Here is a 19203-nt window from a genome sequence, read left to right as displayed (position 1 = left end):
GGTTTACACTTCTATGATAGACAAAGGGCGAATAGCGATATTAAAATATTTCTTTTAATTAATTTTCTTTCAATGTGCACGAATCAGTGCACCAGGCCACTAGTCTTATATAAATGTTTTCTGCTCAAAAAATCAATAATGATATTCAATATTTTTCTTGGCTCTTCAAATATTTTTCTGGTCTTCCTCCCGTGATAGGTACCACTGAAGGACCAGGAGGCCAAGCGACTGGGAGTGTGACAGGTAAACCTAGGTGAAGGCCACCTTTTTCCCTCACTTTGAATGAATAGAGTGCCTGGGAAGGGTGACTCATGCTGGAAAAATTACTATTTTTATTACTTTGTTAGTTATTTGAGTTATAAGAAAGTCGTAGATGCTCACCTCATCAGGAAGTAGTTAATGGGTCTTTTGAAAGAATATGATTTTATTGATTCTTAGAAAGGGATATAGAGAGGGATAGAGAGATAGAAACATCCAGGAGAGAGAAACATCATCCATCAGCTTCCTCCTGCATGTCTCTTAATGGGGATGGAGCCCATAATCCCAGGAATATGCCCTGGTTGGAGTTGAACTGGGTGAACACTCAACCACTGAGTCACACCAGCCAGGCATGAATGGGTCTTTTGATACAACAAATATATACCCACTGTCCTTCTAGAGTCAGGTTTTCAGGACATAAATGTGAGTCACTGTGAAGATCTCAGACCCTTTGTGTTTCAGGTACCACTGGCATAGCCCCTGGCACAACCATTGCCCCCGGAAGTTCCAACACAGGTATGTCAACGCGTTGACCTAGAATCTTCAACATCCTCTCCCACAAATTAGTCATCTTCTCTGATATCATATTTTGCAGAGAAATCACCGTATCTTTTCCAGGATCCTTAAATATTCTCCAATGACCTCTTTTCTCCTTCTCTTCCTCAGAGGCCACTACTCAGCTAGGTCAAAGTGAAACAACCAGAGTTGGAATAAACACAGGTGAGCACTGCAAAGCTAATGCATGAATTTCATAATAACCTTTAAAAGAGTTCCCTCAAGATATCTTTACTTTGCTGATATGTTATATTACATTCTGACATTAGAACAATGTGTACTTTTCCCCAATCAAGTCTTGCTCCTTTTCTTCGTTTCTCTATTAGAGGCCACAACTTCCACAGGAGGAAGTGGGACCACCCAAGCAGGACTTGTAGGAGGTGAGCTTTTTTAAATCTGAGTATTTGAGGGTATTTATCAATGTTTGTGTGTCTGTAGTGAACACAGGAGTGGGAAGGTGGGTGGAGGAAAAGGGCCTGCATTTCCTCTGGGAACACAAAACTCAGAGTCACAAACCTGGGTTGCCCTAGGGATTCCTTGACCTCACATATTTCCACCTGGATTTTCAGAGGCCCAGTCTTGCAAAGCTAGTTGTTGGAAGGCAGGGTGCGCCCCCTGCCCTCTCTAACCGCCCCCTTCCACTGACAGTCTCTGCTGCCAAGGTCCCATATGTTTTGTTATTTTTTCATAGCACATTGACTTACTTATCATGTTTATGGTTCAATGCTACCCTCCAGTGACTAAAATGTAGCCATTAGGAGAAGGATTTTTCAATAGTCTGCTTACTGATAGAGCCAAAGTCCTAAAACAATATTGGACAAAAGACTTGTTTAAGAAATTTCAGTGGAATGACCAAACATACTATGTTGAAGTTTCACTCTGCTTACATTGATAGGTACCACCACACTTTCAGCTGGAGCCAGCAGCAGTTCACAGAAAACCAAGCCAGGTAGGATACACTAATTCAATTCACAGAGTTCTCATTTAAACATCAGAATATCAAAATATCTCATATAATTGATGAGTAGCATTTAGAAAGATGACTCTGTCATCTGCTTTTTTGCTCCTTTAGGCACCTCTGCGCCACCAGGGAGCCCAGAGACTGGAAGTGGAACAGGTGAGGGTGACATAGGTCTCCTTTCACTTTCACTGGGATGTGTGGAAAAGGAAACTCCAGTGGAAAGAGTGATTAGTAGGTTGTTCTGGATAGAAAGTTGTGGTAGGTCACTGATGGCTTGTTATTTCTGAAACAGAAGTCTCAGGCATGGCCGTCTAGGAGTTCAAGGCCATGGAGTTAATTTAGTTTGAAGGCTAGAGCTAAAGCTGTGTTGATGCCTTTACATTTCTCATTTTTAGGTGCAACACAGGGACTCACGAGGACAACCAGTGTATCTGAAGGTTCCAACACAGGTAGGTTAGCAAGAAGTCTCCATATTTAAACTCGTAATGTAGTCAGTAGATGTGCTCTGATAAAAAAATCAATGTAATTCTCTTCTCATATCTCACATCCTTTACCATTTTCTTCCTTCAGAGGCCACAACGCTAACAGGAGGCAGTGGCACTTCTGGAACTGGATTCACAGCTGGTGAGAAAGAGTTCTGGCAGTTGGGGTTTACTATTAATGGTGACTCTTAGTCTGGCCTGCTGGGAGGGGTGCTTTCCTGCAGAGTGGTTTGCACATATCTCAGTACTGGCTTCTAGTCTCTCATGTATAACTTTGTAAAGAAGGGCTGGTGGTAAAATCAGTATGAGAGGTTTAACTTGTGATGGCATACACATCCCTAAGATGTTAGGGTGAGATGAGAAATATTATATATCTGGGAAGAGGAAACAGCAATATGTCCTCCTAAACAGGCATATCCTATGCAAAGGGTTTCTTGCTCACCAGAGCAATAATAATATTTAACATTTTCCTTGGTACATTCAAATATATTTCTGGTTTTCCTCCCACAGCAGGCACCACTGAAGTACCAGGAGACCAACAAACTGGAAGTGTGACAGGTGAACCTGGGAGAAAGCCACATTTTTTTTTTTTTTAAATCTTAGAGCGAATGGAATATCTTTGGAGGGTGCCTCAAGTTGGGAACATTACTATTTATTGGCTTTCTTAATGATATGGGTGAGAGAAAGGCCTAGATTTATGCTTCATTTTGTATTAGTGAAAGGGCCCCTAAATTAACACAGATACACCCAGGGTCCTTTTAGAGGCAGCCGTTTGTGAGATAAATACATGTTGCTATGAAGGTCTCAGAACTTTGTCTTCCAGGCACCACTCTGATAGCCTTCCCTCCATCAGAGACCACAACATTCCTAGGAGAAAGGGCACAATCAGAGTTTGAAAAGAACCAGGGGAGCGGGGCTAATACTTATACTTCTCAATGACTTTTTAAAATAGATTTCTGAAAATATTCTGTATTATTTATATATGTGTATGGAAAATTTCATATAAAAAAAGACAAGGCTGGCATTATCTCTCCTCCTTTTTGCCTGCATTTTCAAGATCCTTAGACCATCATAAAATCAAACAAGACAGATAAGTAGTAATATGAAGAGAAATTTCCTTTCTTGTCTCTAAAGAAAGAGACATGATAGTTGAGAAATCTGCAAAGTTAATGTACAAAGAAATTTACATGGGCACTTCTTGGCAGGGAAAGTCCCGGTTATAGTTCGCTGGTACTGGACACTGCCCCTTTCTTGTTGTAGGTTCTACTGGTACAGTCTCTGGAGAAACCCAGGAACCTGGAAGATACATTACAAGTAAGTCTGAAAACACATGGAAAACTAGGACATTGACACCTTGGAGGACATAGTCTGACAACAGCACAGTGTGGGCTTTTCTCTAACCTAGTCTTACTCCTCTTTTCTTTATCAGAGGCCACACTTCCGTATGAGGAAGCAGGCACCCGCAACCCCCAAGCAGAATTTTTGTGAATTGAGTTTTCTTCTTTTAAAAATTTTCTTAAACTTTACTCAAGGATATGTTTTCATTGATTTTTAGAGAAAGAACAAGAGTTTAGAGAGAGAAAAAACATCGATTGGTTGCCTCTCACATGCCTCAACCTGAATTCGAACCCACAACCTTTTGGTGTATGGGTTGATGCTCCAACCAACTTAGTCACCTGACCAGTTGAGCTTTTTCAATGTGAGGCTTTGAGGTTTTTATGAAGTCCCTGTTTGTGGGCTACAGCGAACAATAAAATGGAAATTAGGCAGAAGAAATAGGCGTGCATTTCACACAGGAACTTCATGGCTTCACATCTCTCCATCTTGAGAGCTAGTTGTTGGATGGCAGGGATGAGGCCAACATGTGGTCCATCTCATGCAGCCAACACCTCAATTACTATGTACTGTTTGCTTTTCCATAGCACCTACTAACATCAATCACTTTGATTTATTTATCATATTTATCGTTCACTGCTGGTCACTAGTTGCTCAAGTGTAACCTACATTAAGGGAGGAACCTTTGACTATTCTCTCAATGTACATCCAAAGGTCTTAAGTAATATTTCACAGAAGAGTTTTAGAATAAGTAGTATTGGAATGATGGAATGTGTACTTAGGTTGAAGCTTCACTCCACTTGTGTTAATAGGTACCACCACGGTTTCACCTGGAGCCAGCAGCAGCTCACAGAAAACCAAGCCAGGTAGGATACGCTAATTAAATTCACCAGTTGAGAGGACTGGAGTCACAGAGTTCTAATTTAAACAACAGAATATCAAAATAGTTCATATAACTGGCTAGTAACACTTAGCAAGATGACTGCACCATCTGCCTTTTTCCTCCTTTAGGCACCTCTGTCCCATCAGGGAGCCCAGGGACTGGAAGTGAAACAGGTGAGGGCTACACAAGGTGTGCTTCATATGCACTGGGACCTATAGAAAGGGGCTCCTACAGCAAAAATGGCCGACAGGTGGTCAGAAAGGAAGTTGTTCAAAGTCATTGACAGTTCACTTCCTGTAGGAACAGAGATTCTCAGGCAAGTTCTTTGCCATTCAATCTTACTTAGCTAGTTCAGTTTGAAGGCAGAGCTTATGATGTGTTGATGCCTTTATATTTTCATTTTTATAACCAACATACCAGGGAGATCCTTCACAGGTAAGTTAAAAAGAATAAAAAAACTCCATTTATAAATTCATAGTTAATAGACCTACTCATAAAATATCAAGACCATTCTTGCCCTAATATCACAACTTCTCAGACCTCAGTTCATCAATTTCTTCCTTCAGAAGCCACAACCTCAACGGAAGGCAGTGGCACTCCTGGAACTGGATCCAGACCTGGTGAGTTGCGTACCACCGTTTTGGGCTTTATCATAAGTTATATCTCCTCATAAGGTCACCTGCTGGGAAATGTACTTTTTTACAGTGTGCTTCCATTTGCTACAATTTTTTTTTAATTTAAAATATAAAAAAGCTCTCAGTACTGGCTTTTAGCCTCACAGTTCTTATTCCTAAATAAGCTGTTGGTAAAATCAGTATAAGAGGCTTGTCCTGTTAGGACATACAGATCTCTAAGCTATCAGAGGGACTTTAGAAATATTACCCATATTGGAGGAAGAGAAAGCAATGTGAACTCTTCAAGGCACCTATATATATATATATATAAAAGCCTAATATGATAAGTGTCCAAGCGTCCAACCAAGTCCTATGATGTGCACTGACCACCTGGGGCAGAACTCATCACAGGAGCTGCTGTGATGTGCACTGGCACCACACACCTGGTGCCCACAAAGCAACACTCAGCTTCTCCCAATTGGGACACAGTCCCTGCCACCACTCCTGAGTGACAACCCACCAAATCACAGGCAACACTACTGAGACCCCATGGCACAAAATGTGGCCCACAATCCAGCCCAGCCTGGAAAAGGTTGCTGTTGGCAATGGGTAATGATGTCACATAGCTATGCCTGGCTTCCTCTCCCTGGTGAAGACTAGCCTCCTTGTTGTTTCTTCAGCCCAGGAACATAACTTGCCTTATAGCCAGGTGCAAACATTTCACACTGTATCCAAATGTCTGTGAAGCATTTTCCCGTTCCTCATCTCATTTGATCCTTGCAGAAGTCCTGGTATAGGTAGATAGGAGAGTCGGTGGAATCCTATTTTCTTTACATTAGCCGGAAAATGAAGATTTAGAAAATTTAGAAACTTGAACCGACTGAAAAGAAGTAAGTAAAGGTGGACTGTGAAAATGACTTCAGGTTTTCTCACTGCACAGAATATAGTCAAACACTGCTGCAGTTAAATATTTTACCCTTTGTTCTCTCTGCGTGATCTACAATAACAATCTGCTTCATGTTGATATTTACTGCTGTATTGCTGACAATTACCTGAAAGATCAGTTGGGGTGCTTCATTGGACTAGAAAAAGTTTAGCTTCATCAGAAAGCAGGTCTAATTAAGCAAGTTTATTCTACATATACTAGAGGCCTGGTACACGAATTTGTGCATGGGTGAGGTCCCTCAGCCTGGCCAGTGATTGGGGCCAATCAGGTCTTCTCACCCAATCCTGATTGGGGCTAATGGGTGCTGGCCAGTCGGGGAGGGACTGCAGGATGGCTCCAGGGCATGTCAGGCCTGTCTCACCCAGTTCCCATCAGCGGACCCCAGCAGCAAGCTAACTTACTGGTCAGAGCATTTACCCCCTGGTGGTCAGTGCGCCCATAGCGACTGGTCAAGTGGTCAACCAATCGGTCAGACACTTAGGATATTAGGCTTTTATATATATAGATAAAAGGGTAAGTTGACTTGCACATGTGTGATACATATAAAACTCTTGCTGGTGCCAATCACACACATGTGTTTTGACCTGTCATTGTCGATTGTGAATTTGGATGACACTTCTATTATAGTCAAAGGGTGAATAGCGACATTAAAATATTTTTTCTAATTAATTTCCTTTCAATGTGCACCAGGCCACTAGTCTTATATAAATGTTTTCTGCTCAAAAAAGCAATAATGATATTCAATATTTTTCTTGGCTCTTCAAATATTTTTCTGGTCTTCCTCCCGTGATAGGCACCACTGAAGGACCAGGAGGCCAAGCAACTGGGAGTGTGACAGGTAAACCTAGGTGAAGGCCACCTTTTTCCCTCACTTTGAATGAATAGAGTGCCTGGGAAGGGTGACTCATGCTGGAAAAATTACTGTTTTTATTACTTTGTTAGTGATTTGCATTATAAGAAAGTTGTAGATGCTCACCTCATCAGGAAGTAGTTAATGGGTCTTTTGAAAGAATATGATTTTATACATTTTTAGAAAGGGGTAGAGAGAAGGATAGAGAGATAGAAACATCCATGAGAGAGAAACATCATCCATCAGCTGCCTCCTGCATGCCCTTTACTGGGGATTGAGCCCACAACCCAGGCATATGCCCTGACTGGAATTGAACTGTTGACTTCTTGATTCATGTGTGAATGCTTAACCACTGATTCACACCAGCCAGGCATGAATGGGTCTTTTGATACAACAAATATATACCCACTGTCCTTCTAGAGTCAGGTTTTCAGGACACAGATGTGAGTCACTGTGAAGATCTCAGACCCTTTGTGTTTCAGGTACCACTGGCATAGCCCCTGGCACAACCATTGCCCCTGGAAGTTCCAACACAGGTATGTCAACACGTTGACCTAGAATCTTCAACACCCTCTCCCACAAATTAGTCATCTTCTCTGATATCATATTTTGCAGGGAAATCACTGTATCTTTTCCAGATCCTTAAATATTCTCCAGTGACCTCTTATCTCCTTCTCTTCCTCAGAGGCCACTACTCAGCTAGGTCAAAGTGAAACAACCAGAGTTGGAATAAACACAGGTGAGCACTGCAAAGCTAATGCATGAATTTCATAATAACTTTTAAAAGAGTTCCCTCAAAATATCTTTACTCTGCTGATATATGTTATATTACATTCTGACATTAGAACAATGTGTACTTTTCCCCAATCAATCTTTCTCCTTCTGGTCTTTTCTCTATTAGAGGCCACAACTTCCACAAGAGGAAGTGGGACCACCCAAGCAGGACTTGTAGGAGGTGAGCTTTTTTAGTGTGAGGCTTTGGTGTTATTTATCAATGTTTGTGTGACTGCAGTGAACACATGAGTGGGAAGGTGGGCTGAGGAATTGGGTCTGCATTTCCTTTGGGAACACAAAAGTCAGAATCACAAACCTGGGTTGCCCTAGGGATTCCTTGGTTTCACATATCCCCAACTGGTTTTCAGAGGCCCAATCTTGTCTTGCAGAGCTAATTGTTGGAAGGCAGGGGTGTGGTCCCTCTACCTCCCCTGCTGATAATCTCTGCTGCTAAGTTTCCAATCCTTCTGTATGTTTTGCCATTTTTTTCATAACAAGTTAGCTTATTGATCATGTTTATGGTTCACTGCTACTGCTACTCTCCAGCGGCTAGGATGTAGCCATTAAGGGATCTTTGAATATTCTGCTTCCTGATATATCCAAAGGCCAAAATAATATTGGACAAAAGACTTGCTTAAAAAATTTCAGTGGAATGATGAAACATATGCTTATGTTGAAGCTTCACTCCACTTGCATTGATAGGTAGCACCACGCTTTCACCTGGAGCCAGCAGCAGTTCACAGAAAACCAAGCCAGGTAGGATAGACCAAATAAATTCACCCTATGAGAGTATTAGGACCACCGAATTCCAATTTAAACATCAGAATATCTCAGTACCTGAAATAATTGATAAATAACATTTGAAAACATAACCCCATCACTAATCTCTTCTCTCCTTTAGGCACCACTGTCACACCTGGGAGTTTGGGGACTGGAAGTGAAACAGGTGAGGTGTCATAATATTTCTTTCCACATCCAGTGGGATCTGAGGAAAAGGGTACTCGAGTAGGAGCAATAATTAGAAACTTGGTCAAAATAGGAAGTTATGGAAAGTCATTGATGGCTCATTTTTTCAGAAATAGAGGTCTCAGGTAAGGTCTTCTAGAAGTTCAAGGCCGCATAGGTGCTTCAGGATGAGCGGTATCTAATACTGTGTTGAAGTCTTTATCTTTCTAATTTTTAAATGCCTTATGGGAATTCTCTAGGATAAGCATTATATTCTTTCTTGTTTCAGGTACTACTGGTAGAGTCTCTGGAAAAACTCCAGAACCTGGACCTTACATCACGGGTTAGTCTGGAAATACATGTGAAAGCTGGACATTAGCTCCTTGGATGATATATTTTGAATAGCACAGTGTGCACTTTTCCACCAGCTAGTCTTTACGCCTTCCTTTTTTTTTTTTATCAGAGGCCACAACTTCCATGAGAGGAAGTGGGACCACCCAAGCAGGACTTCTGGAAGGTGAGCTTTTTAATGCTAATTAATCTCTGTGGGGGCTAGAATGCACACGTGAGGGGCAGGTGCACTGAGGAAATCTGCCTTCATTTGTTTGGGAACACAATATGCCAGATTCAAACATCATAGTCGACTTAGGAATTCCATGGCCTCACATATATCTATCTGGATTTTCAAAGGCCCAAGCTTGCAAATCTAGTTTTTGGATGGTAGGGATGAGGCCCACCAGTGGACCAGTCCCTGCCTACAAAGGCCCCAGTTCTCATATATGGATTGCCATTTTCCCATAGCACTTATTTAACATCTGCCTCATTGCCCTATTCATTGTGTTTATTGTTTACTGCTATCCTTAACTTGCTAGAATATAAGGCACATTAGGGGAGGGATCTTTGATTATTGTGCTCACGGTTACATTCAAATGCCTTACACAATATTGCACAGAAGACTTAATAAATATCAATGGAACACGAAACTTATACTTATGTTGAAGCTTCACTCTTCTTGTGTTAATAGGTACCACAACACTTTCACCTGGAGCCAGCAGCAGTTCACAGAAAAACAAGCCAGGTAGGGTCACTAAGTAAATTCACCATATGAGAGTATTAGAGTCACAAAGTTCTACTTTAAACCTTGCAGTGTCAAAAATCCTCCGGTATTTGATGACTAATTTTTACAAAGATGAAACACCATGTGCCTTTTTTCCCCTTTTAGGTACCTCTGTCGCACCAGGGAGTCCTGGGACTGGAACTGAAACAGGTGAGGGTGACATAAGGATTCCTTTCACTTTACTAGGACCGATGAAAAAGAGAACTCCAATAGCAACAATGTTATACAGGGGTTAGTAGATGAAATTGTGGAAAGTCATTGACAGTTCATTTCCTTCTGAAACAGAGATCCTAAGAAAAGGTCTTCTGATCATTCAAGGACACATAGCTGCTTCAGTACTGAAGAGGGATCTAATGCTGCGTTGATGGCTTTATCTTTCTCGTTTTTAGATGCTACACAGGAATTCACTAGGACAATCATTATATCTGGGGGTTCCCACACAGTTAGATTAACAAGAAGAAATCTCCATATTTAAACCCAATATCATTATGTCTCCACTGATAAAATATCAACATAATTCTTCTCTCATATCTCAAATCCTCATTCCTCACCCTTCACCATTTTCTTCCTTCAGAGGCTACAACATCAACAGAAGGCAGTGGCACATCTGGAACTGGATTCGGAACTGGTGAGAAAGAGTTTCTGCAGTTGGGGGTTTACTGTTAATGATGGCTCTTCTTAGCCTGGCCTGCTGGGAGGGGTGCTTTCCTGCAGAGTGGTTCTCATTTGCTTCCAGTGCTTCTTAGATTTAATATATTTTGGTAAACTCTCAATATTGGCTTCTAGTCCTACAACTGTAACCTTGTAAAGAAAGGCTGGTGGTGAAATCAGTATAAGAGATTTAACTTGTGATAGCATAGACAACACTAGGATGTCAGTGTGAGATGAGAAATATTATATATCTGAGGAGAGGGAAAAGCAATGTGAACTCTTAAACAGGCATATCCTATGCAAAGGGTTTCTTGCTCAAAATGCCAATAATCCTTTCTAATAAAGAGGGGATATGCTAATTGACCCTCACAGCATCGCAAAGATGGAAGTGCCCATAGCCAATAAGGAGGGGATATGCTAATTGACTGCCACGCCCTCAAAGATGGCAGCGCCCACAGCCACAAGATGGTGGTGCCCAGTTCCGTTGCCATGCACCTGCCTCTTGAGTCCCTCAGTCCCTTCAGCCCCCCAGCTGCCCAGGGCTGGCCCGAGGTGCAGGCAAGCCTCAGATGTCAGCTGCCCAGCCTCCCAGGGCCACCTGAGGCTCAGGTAACCAGGGCCGGCTGAGGCTTGTGCTGCCGGCAGTGGCAGCAGCAGAGGTGTGATGGGTCCTCACCTTCCCCTGATCACTGAGTCACCTCCCACCCCTGAGGACTCCCAGACTGTGAGAGGGGGCAGGCTGGACTAAGGGACCCCCTCTCCAGTGCATGAATTTTCATGCACCGGGCCTCTAATAATATCAATATTTTTCTGGGACATTGAAAATATTTTTCTGGTTATCCTTGCATGGTAGGCACCACTGTGAGGAAGAGACATGCATGTAGGAGAAAGGCCCCTCTTTAACCATCTATATGTATAAAAGCCTAAGTGACAATTATGACCAGTCAACCAAACGACTGGTCGACTGGTCGCTATGACGCACACTGACCACCAGGGGGCAGATGCTCAATGCAGGAGCTGCCCCTGGTGGTCAGTGCTCTCTCACAGCCATTCTCCCATGGCTGGCCAACCTCCCATGGTCCCTCCCGACAGCCGGCCAGCCCTGATTGGCCCCAATCGGGACTGGGCAAGATAGCCCTGATTGGCCCCAATCACTGGCCAGGCCGAGGGACTCCACCTGTGCACAAATTCGTGCACTGGGCCTCTAGTATATGAATGAATGGAATTTCTGGGACAGTTTCTCATGCTGAGAACATTACTGTTTTTATTGCTTTCTTGCTGATATTGGTCATAGGAAAAACAGATTCTCACCTCATCAGGAAGTAGAGACAGGGCCCTTTGCTAGAGTTCTTCTGGAGGGAGGACTTCAGGAGATAAAGAGGACACATGTTGAAGATCTCAAACCTTTTGTGTTTTTGGCACCACTGTACTAGCCCTTAGCACAACTCCTGCTCCTGGCGCTTCCAACATAGGGAAGGCAACAGGTTGACAGAATTTTCTCATGCCCTCTCACAGATTAGTTGTCTGCACTGATATTATTCATTGCAGGACTACCACCGTATATTTTCAATAAACCTAAAATATTCCTTAATTACCTCTTTTCCACCCTATTATCCCCAGTGGCTACAACATTCAAAGTGGCACAACTAGAATTGGAATAGACACAGGGGAGTGCTGCTAAGCTATCACCTACATTTCATAATAACTTTCTTAAAGCAGTCTTCCAAAAATTTTCTACACTATTTATATATGTTATGTTGGGAAAGTTCAGATTTTAAAAAGATAAGCTAGACATTACATTGCCTCCTTATTGCCTGAGCTTACAAGGGCCTTCGGTAGACAACCATGAGTCTAACCAATGACAAATAAATAGGTAGTATATAGAGAGATATTTCAATCTTCCCTCCATAAAAAGAGACATGATAGTTGAGAACTCAGTAAAATGGTTATAGAAAAAAAAAATGTTACACGGAGCACATATGGATGACTTCTTGTCACTAAAAGTCACAGGGTTATAGTTTGCTATTACATGAAGATGTAGATTTTTATTTAAATCCCGCAGTGAAAAAACAATTGAGCGAAGACCACCACAATTTTCTTCTTATAAGTAATACTGGTAAAGTCTCTGAAGAAACTCTGGAACCTGGAAGATATGTCACAGGCATATCTGGAAAATATAGTAAAAACTTGACATTGACAGCTTGTATGATCTATTCTGACAATAGCCAAGTGTGTACTTTCCCACCACCTACTCTTACTCCTTCCCTTCTTTTCTCTATCAGCGGCCACTACTTCCATGGAAGGAACTGGGACTACCCAAGCAGGACTTGTAGGAGGTGAGTGTTTTTAAACTGAATCTCTGGGGTTTTTAATCAAATCCCTGTTTGTGTGGTAGAGTAAACACATGAGTGGGAAGGTGGGTGAAGGAAATGGGCTTGTATTTCCTCTGGGAACACAGCATGCCAGAGTCAAAACCTAGATACGCCTGAAAACCATATTCTCATATTTCCCCATCTATATTTGCAAGGCCCAGGCCTACAGAGCTAGTTCTTTGATTGGCAGGTATGAGGCCACCCTGTGGCCCTGCTCCTACCTATCAAGGCCCCAACCTTTATATATGGTTTGACATTTTCTTATAGTCTTTACTAACATCTGTCACTTTGACTTATCATGTTTGTTCATCACTGTTGGTCTCCAGCTGCTAGAATGTAAGCCACATTAGGGGAGGGATCTTTGATTATTCCGCCCACTGATATATCAAAATGCCTAAAACATAGAAAAGAAACTTAATCAATATTTGTGGAATAATGAAATGTGTATTTATTTTGAAGCTCACACTACTTGCTTTAATAGGTACCACAACACTTTCACCTGGAGTCAGCAGCAGTGCACAGAAAACCAAGCCAGGTAGGGTCACTAAGTAAATTCACCACAGAAGAGTATTAGAGTCACAAAGTTCTACTTTAAACCTTGGGATGTCAAAAACCCTCTGGTAATTGATGACTAACTTTTACAAAGATGAAACATCATGTGCTCTTTTTCCCCTTTTAGGTACCTCTGTCACACCAGGGAGTCCAGGGACTGGAAGTGAAACAGGTGAGGGTGACATAAGACTTCCTTTCTCTTTCACTGGGGTCAATAAAAAAGGAAACTCCAGTAGCAACAATGATCAATAGGTGGGGCAGGGAAGGAGATTGTGGAAAGTTATGGACAGTTAAGTTCCCTCTGAAACAGAGGTCCTAAGGAAAGGTCTTCTGGTCATTCAAGGACACACAGCTGCTTCAGTACTGAAGAGGGAGCTAATGCTGTGTTGATGCCTTTATCTTTCTGATCTTTAGGTGCTACCCAGGAATTCCCTAGGACAACCATTATGCCTGGGAGTTCCCACACAGGTAGGTTAACAAGAAGAAATCTCCATATTTAAAACCGTAATATAGATATTAGGTTTGCTCTGATAAAATATCAAAATGATCTTTTTCCTAATATCCCAATTCCTCTGACCTCACCCTGCACTGTTTTCTTCCATCAGAGGCCACAAGATTAACAGAAGGCAGTGTCACTTCTGGAAATGGATTCAGAGATGGTGAGGAAGAGCTCCTGCAGCTGGGAGTTTAATATTAATTATGACTGTTCTTAGCCTGGCCTGCTGGGAGGGGTGCTTTCCTGCAGAGTGGGTCACACCTGCTTCCAGTTCTTAGATGTAACATATTTTGGAAAAGCTCTCAACACTGGCTTCTAGCCTTTCCAGTTGTAACATTCTAAAGAGGAGCTGGTGTTAGAATCAATATGAGAAGTTTATCCTATGATGGCATACACACTACTAAGATGTTAGGAGGAGCTGAGAAATATTATGTATTTGGGAAGGAGCCAAAACAATGTGAACTCTTAAACAGTCACATTGAGGAAAATTCTCTAGGCCAACTATTATACCTGGGAGTTCCTACACAGGTAGGATAACAAGAAGAAATCTTCATATTTAACCCCATACTGTGGTTAGTATTCTTGTTCTGATCAAATATGACAATAATTTTTTTCCCTAATATCCCAAATCCTCTGACCTCACCATTCATCATTTCTTCCTTCAGCTGCCAAAACACTAGCAGAAGGCAGCGGCACTCCTGGAACAGGATCCAGACCCGGTGAGAATGAATACCTCACAGTTGGGGTTTACCATTAATTAAGACTCTCCATAAGCTCCCATTTTGGAGGTGTTCTTTCCTGCAGAGTTGTTTGCATTTACTCAGTATTTTCTTTGATTTAACATATCCTGTTATATAATAAAGAGGTAATATGCAAATTAACCCTCACACCCTCACAAGATGGCTGCCTACGACCAGGCTGGCACGGGGGTTAGTGAGGGACGACCAAATGACTGAACAGCAAGCTGCATGGGGCGACCAGGCCAGTGGGGGTTGGGGAAGGACAGTGAGGGGTGACCAGGCTGGCGAGGAGGGTGCAGTTGGGGGTGACCAGGCCAGCAGGGGGGCAGTTAGGGGTGACCAGACTGGCAGAGGCGGCAGTTAGGAGTGACCAGGGCAGCAGGGAGAGGGCAGTTGGGGGTGACTGGGCTGGTGGGGAGGGGTGCAGTTGGGGGTGACCAGGCCAGCAAGGGGGCAGTTGAGGATAATTAGGCTGGCAGGGGGGGCAGTTAGGGGCAACCAGGCTAGCAGAGGGGTGCAGTTGGGGGCGACCAGGCCTGCAGAAGGGGCAGCAAGGGGTGACCAGGCCAGCAGAGGGGGGCAGTTGGGGATGACCAGGCTGGCGGGGGGGGGCAGTAAGGAGTGACCAGGCAGGCAGGCAGGCAGGTAAGCGATTAGGAACCAGCAGTCCAGGATTGTGAGAGGGATTCTGACTTCTGGTCGGGCCTAAACCAGCAGTTGGACATCCCCCAAGGGGTCCCGGATTGGAGAGGGTGAAGGCTGGGCTTTTAGTTATCAATAAACTTTCAATGCCTGGTCATGCCTCACAGCTGTAACTTCCTTAGGAATGGCTATGGGTGAAATCCCTGTAAGAGGTTTCCTCTTTGATGGCATATACATCACAAAGATGATAGAAGAGCTGAGAAATATTCTATATGTGGGCAGAAGAGAAATATATGCTTATATATAGGTCCTCTTGCTCAAAGGTGCAATAATGATAGTCAGTATTTTTTTTTTTGGCACATTCAAATAATTTTCTGGTTTTCCTCTCACATTAGGCACCACTGCAGTGCCACAAGGCCAAGCAACTGGGAGTGTGACAGGTGAGCCTGGGAGAAGCCCAGCTTTCTTCTTCATTTTAAGTGAATGGGATGTCTATAGAGGGTGCCTTACATTGGAAACATTGCAATTTTTACTACTTTCTTAATGATATGGATTATAGGAAAGGTATATGATTGTCACCTCATCAGGAAGTAGTGAAAGGGCCCTTTGATGTAACAAAGATACACTTAGATTCCTTCTAGAAGCAGGTCTTTAGGAGCTGTATAGGAGTCACCAACAGGCACCGTTGAAGATCTCAGACCTTTTGTGTTTCAGGCACCACTGGGCTAGCTGTTGGCACAACTGTTGCACCTGGAAGTTCCAACACAGGTGAGTCCACAGGTGGCAGGGAATCTTTTCTGGGTCTGTCTTGATGAGATTCCTCTTCTCTTGTTATCCTGTGTAGCAGAACTACCCTACCTTTCTGTGGCCCTCAAATAATTTTCAATGATCTCTATCCTATTTTCCTCTATATTGGGGGCTAGGACTTCAGCAGAAGATGGTAGAATAACAAGAATTTTTTTTTTCTTCTCTTAGAAACTACAACGTCCACAGGAGGCAGTAGGACTACGCAGGGAAGATTGCCAGGAGGTAAGCTTCTTAGTCCGAAGCCTGGGGCTATCTATCATCCTTTGTCTATTTGGCTTGCTGCAGTGAACAAATGAATAAAAAGGAGTGTGAAGAGGCACCTGCATTGTCTCTGAGGCCATATTGTGTGATATCAACCTGATAATTATTTTGCTTGGGAACTCCAAAACCTCAGATGTCTCAGCCAGTCTGTCCTCAGTATTCTGGCTTACAGAGATGTTATTTTTCCCCTTCCCCCTTGGAAAAAAAAATGGTATAAATGTATATTGCCTATATCTCACCCCCCCCCCCAGTACTCCCAATCCTCCTTACCCCAGTAGCTTTCCAATTTCTATCATCTCTCTCATTTACTTATACATAATATTTATTGCTTATTTTTTATCTCCCCATACTAGAGAGCTTCATGAAGGCAACTTGCTTATCAAAATGCTCTAAGTTATATAAAAAAATTATCACTTATAAAGATTAAAACCGTGCTTTATTTTCTCCCTTAGACACATCTGATACACCAGGTGCATCTGTCCCTGGAAACAAAATAGACAAGGGACATTTAAAGACCCGCTGTGACATTTAATTACCACATAGTGAAAGGGAAACCTGGGAAATAAAATACTGTAAAGTTGCTCATTTTTAAAAATTTTCTTCAGAGAAGAGTATCTTCAGGAAAGGGCTTCCAGTGTTTTAGGGCCACATTGGTGCTGCCAAGATGAATTGTGGAGGAAATACTCTATTGTCCCATTTCCATTTTGCATTTTAGGTACCACTGAAGAGTTTTCTGGAACAACTGTTATATCTGGAGGTTTTAACACAGGTAGGTTAGCAAGAAGGAAATACCCCTTACTTAATCTCTCTTTTAGGGCTGCTGTAATAAAATACTATCACACTATCCCTTCCCAGTATTCCAAGTTACCAGACTGTACCGTCTTTTCTTGTTGCAGGTACCACTAGGGTAGCTTCTGGTACTACACTTGAACCTGGGAGTTCAAACACAGGTGAGCCAGCAGCTGGAGAGAATTGCCCACGGTACTGTCATTGAGAAAAGCATACCCTTAACTTTCATCAGAATGCTAAATGCTCTTTAGCTCACGTTTGTCTACCTTTTCTCTTTCTTAGAAGCTACAACACTCCCTAGAGGCAGGGGAACCACAGGAAGCAATATAGGTGAGCTTGCAGGCATCCTAACCTCTCCACTTTTCAATGACATCATAGCTAATACTTTCCAGCACTAACTATTCGACATACACACTTCTCATTATTTTTCTTTTATCCCTCACTCCAAATGATGAGGTAAGTACTATTCATTTTACAGATGAGGACATTTGTGGCTCAGAGATATTAACCAACTTTCCCAAGGTCACACAGCAAATAAACAGCAGATTTCAACTCAGGCCGTCTGGCTTCAAAGGCCATCCTCTTAACCATGATACTATACTACTCTTATACAATATCACTAGATTCCCTTATTATATGTCTGAACTTTTCTAGAACATTAAAATTTCTACAGCATCAATATATTACCCAAATGAAAATTCAACAGGCCATCAATCCTGCTTCATTTCTTTTTCTAGGAGAATCTAGTAGCCTGGTCACTGGCATTCAAACAGGTAAGTAAAGGAAAATACCTTTGTCTACTTAACATTGATCCCAGAGAAAGGAAAGTTATCTTTGAGACTCCCCACTACGACCCCACATTGTATTTTCCCCTCCAATAAATTTATATTCAGAATGAAACATTAGAAAATGCATAAATCACTCTGGAACAAGCTATTCCTGAAAATGGTCTTTTTATATAATAAAGAATTTTGTAGTTTCCTAATCCTATTCTAGAATATAATCTTATTATGGGAATGAAATCACACAATGTTGCCATTCAATTTTGCTTTTAGGTTCTACTGGAGTGGCCCCTGGCAGTACCATCTCACCTGCAAGTTCCAACACAGGTGAATCAATGAGGAAACATGTACTATAATTTCTTTCTTGGGCTAGCTCTGGAGCAACAGCACACTATACCTCTTTATTATAGGTTTCCACTAGCCCTCACTACTTCCTTTTACTCTCAGAAGCTACAGTTTCTGTAGAAGGAAGCCTAATCCATGAAAGTAGAATTGGCAACTCTTGAGTTCCTGCTAATTCATAGTCTGCCTTTGCCTCTTCATGGGGACATTTGTTAGAGGAAGCTTATACTTACGAAAACCATATTATTTCTTTTGGACAAACCTTATACTATAATTCTTAACGGAGATGTCTGGAAAGGTTTCCCCTTGTGACATTCAAGCTATTACCCTGGTGTCAGATGGAGGCCATATATGTCCATATGGTTCTATTTAGAGAAACAGAGATGATGGAAGTAACTCCGGAAGTTTAAGTCTATTGAACTTTGGACTTCAGATAGTATGAATTTATTAATTGAGTACAATTAAATACATTTACACAAATATTGTTTCTATTTCTTATTATTAGGAGCCACCACTGGCACATCTGAGAGGTCAAGTCCTGGAAGTAAAACAGGTAAACATGAGAAAGGCCCAGAAACCTTTGATAGTTAATCCTAGGGAAACAATTTATCAAGACTGAACTATAAGCCTATGCATTTATTGTGGCCCTGAATTAAAAAATGGAGAATGCACCTCATTTTGGCAGGATAACCCAAAGAAGGGTCTTCTACTTTTGAGTTACAGTTTTGTTGTTGGTTATGCTCTTCTCAGGATGGTCAATATATCACCATTTGCATTTTCTTTTTCTTTCTTCTACTTTAGGAACCACTGGTGTGGTCTCTGGCACAACAGTTGCACCTGGAAGTTCTAACACAGGTAAATCAATAATCAGATAGGGAATATAAGGAGCTTCAGTGAGCAGGTACCCTTCCCGTCCCCGCCCCATCAACTCCTCCACCCAAATACACACATTCCCTTCCATACCCTGGAGATACCACCAAACTTTTCTCCTTTATGGGACTTATTCTTCCCCTTTCTTTCTTTTGCTTAGAGGCCACAACTTCTTCAGA

The sequence above is a fragment of the Eptesicus fuscus genome, chromosome 7 (assembly GCF_027574615.1).
Source record: "Eptesicus fuscus isolate TK198812 chromosome 7, DD_ASM_mEF_20220401, whole genome shotgun sequence".
Lineage (NCBI taxonomy): Eukaryota > Metazoa > Chordata > Mammalia > Chiroptera > Vespertilionidae > Eptesicus > Eptesicus fuscus.
Note: the sequence above shows the minus strand (reverse complement) of the source record.